This window comes from Talpa occidentalis, unplaced genomic scaffold (genome assembly GCF_014898055.3).
Source record: "Talpa occidentalis isolate TD23 unplaced genomic scaffold, MPIMG_talOcc4v2.1 talOcc4.6, whole genome shotgun sequence".
Lineage (NCBI taxonomy): Eukaryota > Metazoa > Chordata > Mammalia > Eulipotyphla > Talpidae > Talpa > Talpa occidentalis.
The window spans coordinates 37,950,010-37,966,127 of record NW_023604972.1 but is presented as its reverse complement, the minus strand read 5'-3'; the positions used below and the strand labels follow the sequence as shown (position 1 = coordinate 37,966,127).

Below are 16,118 nucleotides of genomic sequence, written 5' to 3'. Positions count from 1 at the left end.
TATGGCAATTTTAAGAAATTGGTTGCTTGATATAAATTGATGTTTAAAATCATTTTATTCAGTTTATTCTTTTACTTGAAACACTTGTAAAGGAAACATGGCCAAGTATTTACTGAACCTCAAATAACTACAAGATATAACTTGTAATCTCTAGTTACCTGTCTTCTTCATTAAAAAATGCTCATGAAAATTATACAAGTTAGAAATATGTGTCTTCACAAGGTTATTCTCTAATACCCTCCAAAAGTCCTGCCTGAAATCATCTGAAGCCCAAGGGGTTTCTCTGTTGCTTGATTTTTTTGTTTGTTGTTTATTATGACCCAAAGTATGAAATGTTAGATATATCTTGAATAATATTAAAATTTGCAGATATTTTTTATCCAGTAAAAATGCCAGCAATTTCTACTTGGTAGAAAATAGAACCTCAAGTATAGTTTTGGCATCAATTTTGCAAATGTATTTTATAATTCTATCTAATCTTAACATTCACACACATACACACGCGCGCACGCACACACATGCACACACTTTGGTCTCTCACATTCTCTTTTATTTATTTTTTTAAAGATTTATTTATTTATTTATACAAGCACTGGGTACAGTCAGAAGCACGGGAGGGTGAGAGAATTCACCAGCGCCAGAGCGGGGAACGGAACAGAGTGACGAAATACACTGCTGAGGGGAGCAGCGGGCGGCAGGAGAGGTCTGCGCGCCATGTGGGACCCTCACCGGTGGCTGGGGATTGAACATGCACTACAGAGGCTGCGGGCAGCTTCGGGCCCAGTGCTCATCTGCTGCGCCATCGGGGAGGGAGGCCCTCTCACATTCTCTTTTAAATCAGCTTTGCCATTCTGCTGTCTCCTTAGTGACTTAAATATATTTTGACATATGCTGTTTTTTTTTGAAAGTCACATTTATATTGTTTTGAAATGCCTAAACTGACCCACTTGCCATTGAATTTTAAAGCAGAAACTCTTATTTTTCCTCTGTATCACTAACAAAATAGTGTAACCATGCTGGCACTTGTTAAACTCCTAATAAATGCTGATTCAAATATACAATAATGATAAATATAAACATATAAATAATATGGCAATAACTATGTATCTCTGTATACATGAATATATATACACAATGATATATGCATATGTGTATATATACATTATAATTTATCTATATAATTTATGAAATATTTGTTTTTATTGTCTTTGATCAGCTTAGATAAAATATCAAGCAAATAACTTGTGCAGACTCAGACTATTCAGCAAGTATGCACAAGGAATGAAGGGATAAACTCAAAGCCATTATATTTTGTCATCTCAGGGAAAGGTTTTTTCACTAAAGAAGATTTAGTGTCAAGGGAAAAATTTCTCCTGTAACTACTCATAGATATTTTACTTTTATCCTTATTTGGCAAAATTTAAATCCTCTAGAACATGACTTTTAGAAATAAAACACAAAGATGTAAGTTCCAAAATACAGTTCGTAACCTGAGAACATGAAATACTATCAATCTTATACTTTTTTTGGTTCATTTGGATGCATTTTAATGGCATATCATGGGCATAATATAGCTTAATGCTGATTTATACTATCTTCAGATTCTTAGAGAAAGGGGTACAGAGAAAATCTTTCCAGGTTAGGGAATGGGGAAGCACTATGCATTAACTAAATGTTAATGTAAAGGACAGAGAAGTTTAGACAGAAACACAGGATCTACATATTAAAATGACTAAGAACCATATATTTCCAAACAATCTATAAATTCCGACAACTGCTACCAGTAAAGCAAATGACACTTCTTTATCTCTGTCCATTGTTCACATACTTCCTGTTCCTGCTGTTTTCTTGTGACTTCATCAATATTAAAATGAAAATATGATGGAACAGTGGTGCATTTATGCATTTACAAATAATGTGGAAAAAAATCGTTGTGCACAGAAAATGGTCTGCAGAGTCTTTCAAGTTATAAAACAGCTATTAAAGAAAACAAAGCAATATGAAGATGTTCTCTGGTTTTGCCCAACATAGGTCCAAGCTTCCATGCACCCACCATAGGAAGAAAAAAATGGAATATTTTGACTAGGCTCACATGTCCACAACCTTTAAGATTAAGATGTTTTATCACCTAATTCTTACATTTCTAAAATATATAGCTATCTCCTAAATATAAACAATGTCTCTCCTTCACACACAAATATTAGATTACCAAATACCTATTTCTATTATATTAATGTGATTTCTTTTTTATCAACCTCTGTCCATCTTTCACAATCTAAATTGTAACCTAACCTATTACAGGTTATGAGGCAGAGATTCTTGGAACTTTCTCCACAAAATTTCTTTCCCTGACTTAGCCCTCCTCATTTACTCTGGAAATATAGCTCCTAATTTACCTTTTATTTTTAAGATTTATTTATTTATTTAACAAGCATTGGGTACAGTCAGAAGCGTGGGAAGGTGAGAGGATTCACCAGAGCCAGAGCAGGGAGCAGAACAGGCAGAGTGACGAAATACACTGCTGAGGGGAGCAGCGGGCAGCAGGAGAGGTCTGAGCGCCTTGTGGGACCCTCGCCGGCGGCCAGGAATTGAACCGGAGCTGCAGAGGCTGCGGGCAGCTTTGCAGCCTAGCGCTCAACTGCTGCGCCACCGGGGAGGCCCTAATTTACCTTTTCTTATCACAGAAGTGATTATTATTTTTCATCTATACTAACAACAAGAAGGCACCTAAAGTATATATCAAAAAACACTTGAGAAAAATCCAACATCTTTTCATGATAAAATTCTTAAACAATTAGGTATAGAAGGAATGTATCTCAACATCTTAAAGGTCATGTTTACAACTTAGTGATAAAAAAAAATGCAGGTTTTTACTCTAAGATCAGGAACAAGGCAAAAATTCTCACTCTTACCACTTGTATTCAATATAATACTGGAAGTCCTAGCCAGAGCAATTTGACAAAAAACAAACAAAAAGTCTAAGCTAGGAAGGAAAATGTAAAATTGTCTCAATAGATTATGTGATCTTGTTGTTGAAAAACTATAAATATTCCAACAAAAACTGTTACAACCAACAAATAAATTTAGTAAATTTTTTTATCTATACTAACAATTAGAAGGCACCTAAAGTATATATGAAAAAACACTTGAGAAAACTAACCAAGAAAAGAGACCAAGAAACCTATCCTATTTATAATAACATCAAAAATATTACAATACTTAGGAATAAATTTTACCCAGGAGGCAAAACTTCTATATGTGGGCAGCTATAAAACACTGATTAAAAAATTGAAAATGACACAAATAAATTGGATGACATTCCATGATCTTGGATTTAAAGGAGAAAAATGGGGAAGTCAAAATTGGATCTTGCTTACATTTTCAATTGTGTCATTAGTTTCAGGCACTGCTTCATTTGCTCCTTTCTTAATCTGTCCTTTTGCTTTGTTTACATCTTTTTCCATTTTCTCCCAGTAGATCTGCACACAGCCACTCTGACTGGCAATCTGCAAAAATATAATAAAAATGGTTCATTCTAAACAAAACAAAATAAAATAAAATATCCAACCTACCCCTGAGCAATCTACAGATTCAAAGCAACTTTTACCCAAATAACAATGGCATTTTTTCACAGGAAAACAATCCTAAATTGTGTATGAAACCACAAAATTCCCTGTATAGTCAAAACAAACTTGACAAAAAGGAACAAAGCTAGAGGCATCATAATTCTGGGTTTTAAACTATATTACTGTAATAATCAATATAGTATGGTATTGGCATGAAAACAGACACATAGATCTCTGGAACAAAAGAGCCAAGAATAAAGTCATCCATATATGGTAAATTAATTGACAAAGCAGCCAAGACTATACAATGGATAAAAGATAACCTCTTCAATAACTGGTATTGGGAAAACTTAATTTGTACATGTGAAAAAATGAAATTTGACTCTTCTCTTATACACAAAAATCAACTAAAAATGAATTAATGACTTGAAAAAATGAAAACAAAATTCTTAGGAGAAAATACAGGGAAAAACTTCACATAGTTCTTGACAATGTTATTTTGTATCTGACATCATAGTAAACAATAGCAAAATAAACAGATGGAACTATACAAAATTTAAAAATTTTGCTCAACAAAGGATAAAATCAGTAAAAAACAGAAGGCAACCTGGAGACAAAACTACCTGTCTGATAAAAGGTTAATATCCAGAATTTATTAGGGACTCAATATCAATACCATCTCAATAACAGTAACACAAAACAAGTCTGAGCTAAAAAAATAAGTAAAGGATTAGAATAGATACTTTTTCCTAAACAGACACAACTACTCTTATGCAACATCACCAGTCATCATGGAAATGCAAATCAAAACCACAATTAGATAGTACATCATATATGCTAGGATATCTATTATCAAAGACAAGGATGACAAATGTTGACAATGACGTGAAGCAAAGAGAAATCTTGTACACTGTCAGTGATACTGTACAGGGGTATAGTCATTTTAGGAAACAGTTGCTTAGTTTCTTAATAAATTAAAAATAGAACTACTGTATGATCCAGCAATCCCACTTGTGGGTATATAGCCAAAGGAAATTAAATCAGCATTCAAAGAGTTATTTGCATGCCTGTGTTCACTGCAGCAATATTTATAATAGCTGATATGTTTGTCTATGAAGAAATGAATAAAGAATATGTTGTGTATAGTCATGCATCACTTAGCTGACATTTTGGTCAATGTTGGACTACCACATATACACACATATACAACAGTGGTTCCAATATGCTGTGCAATATAGCCTAGGTGTGTAGTAAGCTGTACTATTAAGGTTTATATACTTTGTGATGTATGCAAAATCATAATGAAATCATCCTATGAGACATTTCTAGAACATATTCGCTTAGCTAAATGTTACATGACTGTATATATACAATTTTCATTGTATCATTCAACCATAAAAAATAAGGAATTATTGGGCCTCCCTGATGGCGCAGCGGTTGAGCGCTGGGTTGCGAAGCTGCCCACAGCCTCTGCAGCGCCAGTTCGATCCCTGGCCGCCAGGCAAGGGTCCCACATGGCGCGCAGATCTCTCCTGCTGCCCGCTGCTCCCCTCAGCAGTGTATCGTCAGTCTGCCTGTACTGTTTCCTGCTCTGGCTCTGCTGAATTCTCTCACCCTCCTGTGCTTCTGACTGTACCCAGTGCTTTTATAAATAAATAAATCTTTAAAAAAAATTTTAAAAAAATAAGGAATTATTTCTACCTGTGAGAACAATAAGTCATAGGACATTGTGCTAAAAATGTGCCAAAAAGAGAAAGACAAAAACTAATTGTTTTACACATATTTAGAAAATTACAAAATCAAAGTCATAGAGACAGCAAATAGTATGTTAGATACCAGAAGTGGGGAGATGTTGGTCAAAGTTTACAAACTTTCAGTTATAAGATTAATAAGTTCTGAGGTTTAATATAGGTACTGGTAACAAGTTTAAAATATGATATTATACCCTAACATTTTTAATAAAATATCCTAAGCATTATCACCAAAAAATAAAGTTTACTGTTAGGTGACAAATGTTTTTCATGAACTCTATCATTGTGATCATTTCACAATGTATGTGTGTGAGTGTATCAAATCAACATGTTTTACACTTTGACTATAAATACAATTTTACTTGACAATTATACTTTAATGAAAGTCAAAAATTTAAATGAAACAATATCAGTAAGACAAAAATGAGGTGTTTAGTTTTCCTGAAAGCAAAACATATTTCATAGCTAATACATTACAGCAGTTTAATCTTTTGTGGACATGCAGTCCTAAAAATAGAGGTCACATTCAGACAGGTTGATTCAAGACAGGGATTTCACCACTATCAGTAAAGATGTAACTGTCTATCATGAAATAGTATAAGAATAATTGGAAATTTACATATGGTAAAAAGAAATTCCAGAGTGAAATCCTACACAACTATCAGAATTGCTAAAATAATAAGTAGTGACAGTACCAAATACTAGCAAGTAAACAGAGATACTGGATAATAGTGCACTTCTTGTGGGTATCCATAACCGTATAGCCACTATGGAAAGCAATTTTATTTCTTTTTAAAACTACTGATAAATAAAAATGACATGAACCAGCAATTGTTCTTCTGAGTCATTGTCCTAGAGAAATAAAGACTATGTTTGTGTAAAACCTGATACCTGAACAAGCAACAATCTGGAAATAACCCAGATATTCTTCAACAGGTCAATATTTAAGCAGACTTTTTTAGATCCATACCATACAGAAAGAAATCAACCATTTATGCCTGAAACCACTTGGATGAATTTACAGAATTATGAATAATGCCAGGTGGGAAAATCCAATCCTGCTTATACTTTCTTTCATTTATTTGACATATTTTAAAAATCAGAATAAGTGATTGTAAGGAGTTGCTACTAAAGAACAACATGCTGGGTCCTTTGTGGGAATGGAAAGTTGTATATCCTGATTGTATCTTGGTTGAGATATTGTAGTAGGTTTTTGCAAGAGTTGTTCATTAGAACATATCAGGGAAAACATATATGGGATTTTTCTGTATTATGCCTCACAATGACATTTGAATATTCAATTATTTCAATATGTTTGTAATTCAATTATCTCAATATATTTTATAAATACAAAATCACAATAAAATTGCTTTTTTAAGAATTATTGTTGCATAATAACTTCAGTCTACTTTTTAAAATATTTCTATTTCTTCTATGTATCATGTATTCTATTTTCATTATGTATCTATAATGGGCTACCCGTTTGAAAAGTGTAAGCTCCTTGACTACAAAATCATTGATATTGATATTCTCCACTTCCTGGTTCTTCTCTTCCATTTATTCAGAATTTTAGGGAGAGGTCTGAAATTTTCAATTACTCAGTTCTGTGATATGAGAAAGAACCAGTTAGCCAAAAATCATTTAACCAATTCAAATCACAATTTTAACAAATAGTGTACTAATTTTATTTATTTAATTCAAAATATTCTTAAAAGTATCAGTTTAAATACTTCATAGTTTTATAAACTATATATGAAATTTGATGTTCTTTATTCTAGTAACAAAATAATTAAATGTTTAATGTTTAATTGGCAAATATCAAATAAATGATATAAACTACTAGTTAAGACAGCTTAACATAGCATTAGATCTATGATAATAGTTTTATTCTTATTCAATATTTGTGTACTTATAATAGACGTTCTGTAAGGAAGAATTTGTTGACACAAAAGTTATCATAAAAATAGTTTTAATAATCTATTTCCTTTATTTTTTCCTTGTCAAGTGGCCATTAACTTGAGAACTACAGACATTAGAATTCTTCCCTACTAACTCTTATTTTATAGAAATGAAATACTTTCAATTACTTTCTTTCATTTTTTTTTTTTTTATTAATAAGGTCTAACATACAACCTGGGCTTGTAAGTTGATTGTGACTTAAAAAGAAACTCTTCACAAATTAGCTCAGTGTGTTATCCTCAAACACTCAACAGTGCTTGAATGGTACTTGTCAGATTTCATGACACAGTTGAGGATGAGCCCTGAATGATTTTAGACTTTGAGGATATCTTATTTTCTGATGTATATTCAAAATGCTTAACACACTGTGGGCAAATGAATACTTGGTGATGGATTGGACTTATAAATTCCTCTTTATAGAGGTTGTCTATATCTTACTCTCAGTCTTTGTAAGTTTTAGAAAAGAAACACTTATGAAAAATAGATGTTGAAATGTTGAGGTGAATGAGTGATTCATTCTGAGGAGGGTATTAAATCCACTGAACAGCTTTAATATGTTTATAATGTACTCATGTGTTCAAATCCAAAACTCAGTGTTTACTACATAAATTTAAAATAAATCTCCAACTGAAACTTCTCATTTGTGAAATGAATACAGTTGCATTTATTACAAAAAGATACTATTATAAATCTCTTCATGATTGCTAAATTCTGATCTCAGAAGATAACAGCATGAAGAATTACAGAAAAACATTTTGTTAAGTCCAAAGGTGTATAAACACAGAGAATATAAATTAAAACAAGATAAAGAAGCACATCCCTCCATTATTAGAAATAGATTCCATCAAGTGTTGTTTGCTAATCCAGAATAGCTGAATCCTTACTCAACTTTTGAATATTGTAGAAATTTACATCTAAAATTCTGAAAGGCCTCCCTGGTGTTGCAGCGGGTTGAGTGCTGCTCTGTGAAGCTGTCTGCAGCCTCTGCAGCTCTGGTTCGATTTCTGGCCAGCCAGGGAGATTTCCACATGGCAAGGCAGACCTCTCCTGTGTCGCCCTCTGCTCCCCTCAGCAGTGTACTTTGGTCCTTCTGCCTGTTCTGTTCCCATCTCTGTCCCTGGTGAATTCTCTCACCCTCCTGCACCTCTGATCTGTACCCCAGTGCTTGTACAAATAAATAAGTCTTTAAATAAATAAATAAATAAATAAAATTCTGAAGAGGGCCTTCCAGGTGGCCTAAGTCTCAGTATTATCACTATCACCACTGAGACCTAAGTTCAATTCCTGGCCAAGGAGCTAACCCACATGACACAGCAGACCTCTGCTGTCTCACCCAGAGCGCCCCTCAGCAGTGTATTTCAGTATATTTGCCTGTTCTGCTCCCCACTCTATCTCTGGTGAATCCTCTCACCTCTTGCACCTCTCGCCTGCATCCCAGTTCTTCTATGCAAAAACATAAATAAATAAAGTCTTTTAAAAATAAATAAAATTCTGAAGAAAAGTTTACTATACCCAGAGAAAACCTAAAATTGTTGCATAGATAGAAAATCAATTATCACCCCTCAATTTTCAATATGTGAATTAGTTAGCCTTTTCTTATGGAAAAACTGCTAATTTTTTGACCCAGTGACCCTCAATCAAGTAAAGCAATCAAGTAAAACAAATAAAAATGAACATTAACCCATGAAAAATGTAGCAGAAGATTATATTTGAATTTATTATTGCATTAAGTCAAATAAAAATGATTTTCTATATCACATGTGTAAAAATTCAACCTCACTTTTTTTTTAAACTTTATGAAAGGAATCATATCCATGATGGAGAATAAGAATAGAAAAACTGGAAAGGAGACCCCCCATAAGGTCAGGAACCTGTCTCACACAAGGAGCTGGGGGTAGAAGGGAGTAACATAGCCATTAATCCAGCTATAGAAACTATCAGACCACTGTAGGGAGTGTTAGAGGTACAGACCTGAAGATGAAGATATGGAGATTAAGGAACAAACCATCCACCCTCAAAGATGAGACCCTCCCTACGGAAAGAAGATAAAAACTAATGCAGCCCCCACAAGGGGACAGCAGTTCTTCTGCCCACCTGTGACTATGCAGGTGCTTCTTTTCACCAACTCTGTCCTTCTGCAGGCAGCAGCTTTCCTGCCTGCCCGTGACCCATACCATTCAATCCTAGGACAAGTTAGGGATAATTAGGCAGCCTCAAGGACAGTGAAGGGACTTCAGGAGAGTAAAGGAAGTCTCCAGAGTTAAGGGCCACAAATTCCAAAGGGGACTAATCAAACACCCCAGGACTTATGGCATGGGGACTTACTTTATGACCTTAGAGTCAACAAGACATTCCAAATAGAGGGCAATGAAGCGAAAACGATAAGAACTGGGACAGAGAGACTTAGTTCTGGGCACAGAGACAATTAGGCAGTGACTGAGACCACTGAGAACTAACCAATCACAAGGAGACTGCTGGAGCTTTAGAATAATCAGGGGAAATGGTCTATATTCCCTAAGGCACTACTCCACTTTGGCTTCCTTGCCCCTCCCTGTCTTGGTTTTATTTGGGTTCCTTTTCTCTTCAATAATTTTTTTCTTTCTCTAAACAAATCTACCTCTTCTCATTGCTGTGGCTTTGTGAGACACCAACCCGCGGTGGTCTAGTGGCTGGGACTCAGCGCTGCCACTGCAGGCTGGGATCCATTCCTGGCTAGAAGACTAGACCTGAAAACCTACAATTCCGGTATCACCATAGTGGGACTTCTCTTCACTGACCAGCAGCAGAGGCAGCTCTCCTCAAAGCCACCTGCCTGTGACCATACAGGCCTCTTTCAGCAAACGTGCTTTTCTGGGCAGCTCTTCCTGCCCACTTGGGTGTATGCAAGTGTCTTTTCCTCTTTTGTCGCTTTTCTAATAAACCTGTTCTTTAAATATAATTATGGTCTCTGTCTCATGGAGAAACTCGCCTGGGAAATTTGTCACGTGCCACTGAAAGGGGAGCTCTGGTGAAGCCTTTCCCAGAGTGAACCCAAGGACCCTGCACCCCAAACCCACTGACTCCAAAATAGGACGTCATCCACATTAAGGACTATTGGTGTCTTGGTGGGTGTGGTGCAGTGATATAAATCTGAAGTGGTGTGATCCTATGCATTATTGTAAACTAAGGTTACCTCAGTAAAAATATAAAATTTAAAAATCCACATTAATCTAAAATATACTGCCTATGAAGAGAGCAGGAACGGTCCCCTCCTAAAACCCACACAACCAGGCACCAGGGAACCTGAGATAAGCAGAATGGGAGATAAAGCTGGCAACAGTAAACAATTCCAGCAGCACTGCCCCTGGCATAAGGAAATCCAGCAGACCTTCCCAGCTGGAGAAACCCCCCCTGTCCTCTGCCCTCGTGCACCAAAAAAATGCCGCCCTTAGTCTAACCCTTTCAAGTCCCATTCTTCCCATTTCAAGTCACAATTTTCATACCGCAGCCACCAAAAATCGTACCTCACAGGCATTCGTCAATAAAGCCTAATTCTGTCTGATACTCTTGGCCTCCTATCTTTTCTAACAGCCTATATAGGGCTGTTATATAGGGCTGTATATAGGGCTGTTATATAGGCTATATATAGGGCCATGTAATTTCTTTTAAGCATTATGAAAAAATACACCTTATAGCATCCATACCTAATAATTTTAAGATATTCTTTCTAGTGTGATTAAACATCTACTTTTAATAAATACATATTTTATGATGTATTTTTATGATGCTCAGAGATGAGGCCCCTGGGAGTTAGTGCTGGTGGCCCAGGGCTGACTGACCACCAAGTCCTTCTGTTAGGGGGAAAGGATGTCCTGAGCTAATCCCATACAGGCTTTGTGGACTCCACCCCCACTCCAGACCAAAGCCATTAAGACATTGGCAATGACAAATCCCATCATTACGAAAGGGAGGGTTGCTGGAACCTGAGAGTGGGGTTAAGCTGCCAGGTTTGGTATAAAACCAGACATGTGGGCCTTGGGTCTCTCTTGCCCTCACAGATCTTGGCTCTTCACCAGCATCAGCATGCCATTGGGATTCCAGGTCAGCAGAATGGGTAGGAGGCATTCATGAGTTTATCTCCCTCTTTTTCTCCCTGAGTTATTCATTTCTTCATTTTCCCTTTCTTTTGTAAGTAAGCCTTTTTTTTTAAAGATTTACTTTTTTTTTTTAAATATTTATTTATTTATTTATTTATACAAGCACTGGGTACAGTCAGAAGCGCAGGAGGGTGAGAGAATTCACCAGAGCCAGAGCGGGGAACAGAACAGGCAGACTGACGAAATACACTGCTGAGGGGAGCAGCAGGCAAGACAGGAGAGGTCTGCTTTACCATGTGGGATTCTTGCCAGCCGGCCAGGATCGAGCCCACACTGCAGAGGCTGCGGACAGCTTCACAGTGCAGCGGTCAACTGCCTGCGCCACCAGGCAGTCCCTGTAAATTAACCTTTTACTAACCTTTTGTGTGTGCCTGCAGTTGAGTATTAATAAATCCCTTTTGAGCGCGTGGGTGAAGACCCAGTCAGGCAACCCATTTTATACTGGGGTTGTCCTGTAACGCTTCTGTTATAGGGCAGGGAGAACGATACCCCAGAACCCCCAAACCTGCCTGCTCCAAATAGTTTCTGCCATCTGCCACATCAAGACTAAAACATATAGACCTTTAACGGATAGGAGCCTTAATACAATTAGTAAACAATACAGAAAAGACAATATAGTTTTTAACTCAAGTACCCAAAGTTACCCATTCTCTCGTGGATAAAAGTCCACCCAAACAGGATTGGCTCAGAGCAAGGCCTAAAAGCTTGCCACAAGTCTAAAGTGCCTTCGAGTGGGGACCCATAGAAAAGGGTTAGAAATAGCCAGACAAGTTTGGCAGGAAAAGAGCAAAATCAAGATAAAAGCCACCATTGTTAACTTTACCACTGTCTCGCACCAACATCTGTTTCATCCAGTACAATCTAAAGGCAAGCGCAATTTCATCACATGACTCTCTGCTCCATGTGCCTCCTCCAGGTCTCCTTGTTCTCCATCCTGCTTCCTTTCTTGTCCAGTTTCCTCTCCATTTTCTTCTCCTTGCTCAGTTCCACCCTCCTCTGGGTGGAGCAGGGAACCTGGAACCTCCCCCTTTCCTGGGTACCACCCTGTTAGACTTCTAGGAGTGCTACACTGCATGCATGACCTGGTCTGCTATGCTAGGTAACCGTCTACCATTTCGGACCAGAGGCTATCACCTGCTCTCCACCTTCCTCTTGCCAGGAATGCACCTCGACCACCACTGTGCCATAGCTGCAGTCACTGTGGGTTGGAAAATGGCCCAAAGAACTGTGGATACGAAAGTGACAGACAGGAATTGGGATCAAAAAGATGAAGCAGTAAATGTGGGAATATTCTCAGTGGTGAATGAGGAAGTCTTAAAAAATAGAGCCATAAAGGAAGTGAAGTGAAGAAATGTTGGGTTTGAATCTGATAACAGAGGGTGTCAGAGTATCATTTAATATGGTTAAAAATTAAGCCCCCACTCCTTGCCCAGCAGGCAGGTTTGGAAGGCTTGCATAGATTAAAGGGAATTGATAAGGTTGCTCTGGGAACCAGGCTAGATCCCTTTGACCATGAATGTGGAAGTGGGACCAAGACACATTCTGTGCCAAAGCTCATTGCCAACGACCAGACATCCCAGCAAACAAATTGCTCATACCATCTCCTCCAGTCATGAAAAGCCCAGGAAAACAGGGTATAAAAGGGTGCCCCAAGTTCATAGATGACCTCTTTGGTCTTGGCCCTTGCTTAACTTAGCAGTATATTTCCACAAATCCACCTTTTCTCTTCTCCACTCGGTCTCTGATGAATTCTTTCACCCCTGAACCTAACCTCACCTGTTACTACTCCCACTAAAGAATGGCCATTAAAAGTTTTAAAGGTTTGGTGGTACCTTCTGGAGGAGGAGGGTTTTCAGGTTTAATTGTGGTGCTGAAGAGAAGCCTTTGTAAGGATTGTGGAATGGAAACAGACTCACAGATGCCCCTCCCTTCTCCAATGCAAGTGAAGTAGGAAGCTAGGAAATGGGCAGTCAGTAGGAAATGGGCAGTCAGGAAGAGGGTGCTGCAACCCCTAACTCTGTTTATCGGCCTGATTGAGAAATTACAGACTCAGCGGTGTCCCTCCTCCAAGTCAATTAAAAATGGAATGTTCAGAACACCAGCATAACAGTACACACTAGCAATGGACCAAAGCTGCTCTCAGAAAAGTAGACTGGGTAACCGTGGGAAAACTCATTGTCTTCAGTAGCCTAGGAGATCCCTGTGGGCCCAGCCAATCAGCAAGAGACACAACAAAGAGACACCCAACAGCCAAACTAGAAGAGCTTTCCTGTCCTTCCTCTTATTGATCAATAAATCTCTTGCTTTTCTGTAACTTTGGTCTCCACATTCAATTCTTTCCTTGCGGAAGACAAGAACCAAGAAATAGCCCCTTGGCTTCCTCAGATTAGAGGTTTACTCCTAAAAACCCGGATTCACAAGGGCAGCTACCGAGTCCAAGGCAGTCTTTGGAGTTATTGCTACAGTACTACTGAGTTAGTGATGCATCTTTTTATTTCAAATAAAAAGATCTCAGATCAAAAGTTCTCAAATATCAAAAGGAAAGGCAACAACCTACAGCCCACTCCTCCACTGACCCTCCCATGCAGCCCACCACAAGCAGCTGGCAGCTTAACCTGCTCCGGGGGAGACTGAACATGAACACAAACCTGCTCTGTGGCCTGACGCCCAGAAATACTCAGACTTTTAGAAATATTCAGCAAGTACTGAACAGAGGCATAGAACAGTGAATGTGAAGCTAACAAAATGTTGGTTGAAACACAGTCTCCTCTATTGAAAACAACAGGGAAGAGTCAGCATTTTTGTTTCATGCCAACAAAACTGAGAAGACATCCAAAAAGAAGATGGAGGCTGTTCTTGAAGAGAAAATGGACTCATCCCTAGCAATGACAAAGTGCCTTGCTCAATTGCAGCAAGAAAATTGATAGGTCTGTTTGGGGCTCATTTAGCTTTAGCTTCCTGACTGGATTTTCATTTTCTTCTGGAAACTGCAGTTTATTTGGCAAGGATATTACCAACAGTAAACCAGCTTCATCACTATTTTACACTAAACCTTTGGAAAATCAAACAGAAGGTGGCAGTAACAAGTGCAAAAGTGGAGGGGAAGAGAGTGATGGTTGGCACAAAATAGTAGTTACTAAAGTGAAAGAAAAGGATGCTTTTTACTCCAAACATTGTAAAGTATTGTATAAGAAAGACAGTGTTCTTGGGGGTCTCCCTGGTGGCGGGAGGGGTTAAGATGCAACCTATGGGGCTGTCCGCAGCCACTGCAGCACGAGTTTGATCCCAGCCAGGGAGCAACCCACATGGCACTGCAGACCTCTCCTGGCTCTCCCATGGCTCCCTTCAGCACTGTATTTCAGTCAATCCTCCTGTTCTGTTCCCACTCTGTCTCTGGTGAATCCTCTCACCCCCATACCTCTGGCCTGTACCCCAGTTCTGTATGTATAAATAAATAAATCTTAAAAAAAAAAAAAACCAATATTCTTAAAGAGAAGGCTGTAGGCACTCTGCATTTAAAACCCACAGCAAATAGGAAGACACAACATTTAATGTGTGCAGATGCCAGTTTAGGCAAAGTATTGCTGAACCTTCTGATTCTGATGTCGTTTTTGGAGTCAGTGGGTTTGGGTTGTGGGGTCCTTGGGTTCACTCTGGGAAAGGTTTCACTAGAGGTCCACTTTCAGCAGCACACTGCAAGTTTCCCAGGCCAGTTTCTCCACGAGAGAGAGAGAGAGAGACATTAGTTATACTTGAAAGGGCAGGTTTATTAGAAAAGGGACAGAAAACTAAAGTACACTTGCATAGCACAAGCAGGCAGAAAGAGCTGCCCTAAAGGGATGGGTTTGCCGAGAGAGGCCTGCATGTTTGCAGGCATGTGGCCTTAAGGAGAGCTGCCTCCGCTGAGAGAGGTCAGTGAAGAGAAGTCCTGGCGTAGTACAGGTCACTGGCAGGTAGAAGCTGCTGCCCTGCAGAAGGAGAGAGCTGGTGAAAAGAAGCACCTGCATAGTCACAGGTGGGCAGAAAGACTGCTGCCCCATTGTGGGTTTTATCATCTCCTTTTGGTAGGGAGGGCCTCATCTGTGTGGGTGAATGGTTTGTTCCTTAAGCTCCATCTTCACCTTCAGGTCTGTGCTCCTGATACTCCCTATAGTAGTCTGATACTTTCTGAGTGTTGAGCCTCTTGACCTGGGCATTGATGCCTAAGGGTCTTGGTTTCTATAATTGGGTTAATGGTTTACACTAACCCATTCTACCCCTACCTCCTTGTGTGAGTTAGGTTCTTGATCTTGTCTCTCCTTTGCAGTTTTTCTATTATCCTCTATCAATTCCACCCAGTATGCTGTGTACTGCAGGGAAAAACAGCATTCTTATTGTCTGCATCCCAGACCTGCCTGTCAACAAGAAGAATGCCACTACCATGTCACCATATTAATTTGGGTAAAAACAAGGGAAGATGCAGACAAGTTGCACAAATTTTTACTGTAAACAAAAATTGGATGCCTGAAGACCCTTCAACTTGAGGAAGTTGTGCCAAATTGCTGCTCACCCCACTGCTCCTGAAGCTTAGTCTTTTTTCCTTCATGTTCTAGGAACTTAAACTTAGCTTAAAACTTTTGTGAAGAAGGTTAATATGATCAATAAAATCTAAAGAGTCATGAAATTTTATTCTTTCTTAAGGACTCTGAAGGAAACATTAATGTTCA

General features: G+C 38.4%; 1 pseudogene; it reads left to right on the top strand.

Annotated features, from left to right (window-relative positions):
• Positions 1–12,624: 12,624 nt before the first annotated feature.
• On the top strand, positions 12,625–15,900 carry LOC119260301 (nuclear pore complex protein Nup50-like; annotated as a pseudogene).
• Positions 15,901–16,118: the final 218 nt, after the last annotated feature.